The sequence below is a fragment of the Lipotes vexillifer genome, unplaced genomic scaffold (genome assembly GCF_000442215.2).
Source record: "Lipotes vexillifer unplaced genomic scaffold, Lipotes_vexillifer_v1.1 scaffold202, whole genome shotgun sequence".
In the NCBI taxonomy this organism is placed as follows: domain Eukaryota; kingdom Metazoa; phylum Chordata; class Mammalia; order Artiodactyla; family Lipotidae; genus Lipotes; species Lipotes vexillifer.
Window position 1 is genome coordinate 1,714,865 of NW_006777228.1, and position 3,456 is coordinate 1,718,320.

Below are 3,456 nucleotides of genomic sequence, written 5' to 3' on the forward strand. Positions count from 1 at the left end.
TCTTTCCCTGTTTGTTTCTGGAAAACTTGCTGGGCTACGGTTTAGTTTATATCTCCCATAAAGCCACTATCCTCCACTTAAATGCTTTCCACTAAAACCATTGTTTTTGAGAGTGTCCTTAGTCCTGAACTTTCTCACATTCTCTTTCAAATTGGAGAGAGCTATAGAGCTTTCTATTAGCATATCTCGCCCCCTGGGCAAAAACTCTTGAGGTATGGCTCTGGAGCTGATCCTGGGATAGAGGCTTGTTTCTGAGTGGGCTGCTGCTTTAGAAGCAGAGCTCTGGGTAGGTGTGACAATCTGTGTTTTTTTGTTCGCTTGTTTTAATTTCCTTTTACCTTTACAAAGAGAAGAATGTAACCTCTGTTCTAAGAATGAGCTGGGGCAAGGGCAGTTGGTCACCAGTATTCTCAGTGTGTTGCACCTTTGCTGGAGCCTCCGATTCTGAGTGGTGGTCTGCCTAGAAGAATGGGGCCTCCAACTCACTTGGAATTTAGCCTCTACAAAAGGTAACTGGGTAGAGAGGATGAGAAATATTGTTGTCCCACACCCCTCTGGAACATGTCATAACCTTCAACTTGGAGGTGGGAGAACAATTCCTGTGTTCTAGTTGCACCCACCTGGAGTTGAGTTTCCATCTTACTGGGCTCAAGAAGGTGTGTGGGAGGGAGGGAGTATCTCATCGTTCAAATGCCAGAGACTCTGCCTTACTGAGTGACAGTAGGTTTTCTTGAATAAATGTTTCTTAGACAGCAGTTTGTTCTTAAGACCATTTCATAAGACTTTAAAATGTTCTTTCTTATTGTTTTTTCACCAGTCACTATGGTCTAAATGTTTGTTCCCCTACTCCCCAAAATTCATATGTTGAAAACCTAACACCCTGTGTGATGGTATTAAGAGGTGAGGTCTTTGAGAGGTGCTTAGGTGATGAGCCTGCAGGAAGGTGATTAATTCCTCTTTAAAAGAGGCCCCACAGAGCTTTCTTACTCCTTCCACCATGTGAGGGTGCAGGGAGAAGGCACTGGCTATAAACCAGGAAGAGGGCCCTCACCAGAATTCAACCATGCTGGTGCCTTGATCGTGGATTTCTGTTCTCCAGAACTGTGAGAAATAAATTTCTATTGTTTATAAGTTAGCCGGTCTATAGTATTTTGTTATAGCAGCCCAGACAGACTACGAGACTAGTTATACCTGCATCAGTGGGGAGCATATCTTGACAAATTTTGCCTGGTACTATTAATTTATTGTGAATTATATAGAGTACAGTATGTATGGGGTTAAGATAACTGATTGGGCAGACCATAAAAGTGCAGAGAAATGAATGAAACCTGGATCACAGACCAAGAATGCTGGGTTTACAAGTTTGGTAGTCATTAACAGGTCAAAGTTATCCAAAATGTAGTAGAGAATACTACAGATGCCTTAAAATTAGATCTTTTAAAGTATTTTTGTGGGGAATTCCCTGGCTGTCCAGTGGTTAGGACTCTGTGCTTTCACTGCCAGGGCCCAGGTTCAGTCCCTGGTCAGGGAACTAAGATCCCACAAGCCACATGGCACAGCTAAAAAACAAAAAATTGTGAAAAATTCACGTGTGTATATATATATTTATATAAGAACATATATGTATGAAATTCATATATAAATGTATATAACAGATCTATAAAATGCAAAACATAATTCATATATAATTTCTATAGAGATTATTTTATATATTTATATATAAAATTTCATGCATATAATCTCCATTATATATATAATGAGATTCTTTTAGTCAATCTAACAACCTATCATCAAGATTTAACAAATTTCAACATTTGCCATATTTACTTCTTTTAATTTACTGAAGTATTTGAATCAAGTATGCAATCATGAAATGATAGTGTACATCTCTTAAAAGAAACTTTTTTAATATAACAGAATTTAGAAGTCTCTGAATTCATCTAGTACCCAATCCACATTTAAATTTCTTTGATAGCCAAAGCAAAATAGTATTTTTATCATTGGATGATTGAATCAATATCAAAACAGGATTTTTTAAAGAGAATTACCATTTGTGAATATTTCTTAATTTAAGACATTGGCTTGGAGAGAGGACATCCGTTTTCCTTTACAATGTTCAGAATCCTAGAAATCTGATTGCTTCTTTGTGGTATGATTTAACTTGTTCTTATATTTCTTGTATTTCTTGTGAATTTAAAAATAGATGCAAAGGCTTCAGGAAATTTTGTTTACCATTTTTCCAAGACCATAAAAATAGGTAGTTGTATCTATTTAATTTTACCTTAGGTCATGCAGCACAGGATGCTGGAAATTCCACCTTGAGTGACTGATCATCTGGTTCAGATGGTGACAGCCTGATTCCTTCAGTGTAAATTTATCGTTTTCTCCTTACAATGAGCAGATAATTAGGATAGCAGTGCTTTGATATCTTGTGAGTGTACAGTCCCCAAACAAGTTTTCAAGTACTTGTTTTAGCATCTGTTGATAATTATTACATCTTTAGGGAGTATAAAAAGGCAACTTACTGATATAATTATTTACCTACATTCTAAAAATCAGAATTATAATGTGGTAAAGCCTGTTTACTCAATTATGGCCTTCTAGTTGTCCTTACAGACAGTTGGATCAGGCAAATCAAAGTAAAGGCTTAATTCTTTTCCTTTAATTTCTCAATTTTCAGAGTCAGTATTTGGTGAAGTAGCTATTTTCAATAGTGACAAATTTTTTTTTTTGTTTTTTGAAAATCATTGTGAAATCATGGACTTTCAGATAATCTGTCTCAATCAGTTACATACTTTGTTTTTTGTTTGTTGCTGAAATTATCACATCTTTGCCCTGCCCTGTGGGATCCTTTTCAGATGTGTACCATGCCTTTTTGTTACAACCATTAGTCTTTCGGTTTTTTTATTTCTTCATTTCTTTGTTTTCTGTCACGAAAAATAATGTTCTGCTAATGCCCATCTTATGTTTCCTGCCTCAGACCTTAATTCAACCATTTTTTCCAAGGAGCTCTAGTTCTTTCATTTGAAAAGGAAACTTAATGACAAAAATATATACATGATTAGAGTACATATCATTACTGGCAATTGCTTCCTAGTAATCTTTTCTTTTTGGTGGTCAAAATTATGCAATATGCATTTAAAAATAAATAAAAATGAGTTCATACTGTTATTTCTAATTCTCATTTAACATTATAGAGTTGTACTCATTTCTTTTAGATTTTACTTGTATATATATATATATATATATATATATATATATGTATGTATTTTTTTTTAACCAAGGACATTATTTCTAACAACATTTTGTAATTTTTAATTTAACACAATTTCTTACAGAATAAATGCAGTTGTTTAAAAATCACTTTGATAGTTATTTTTTGACCTGAAACATTAAAATGTCTGTACCCTAGAAAATAAGTGAAAATTATAACATAGTACAGAGATCAGTGTAGGG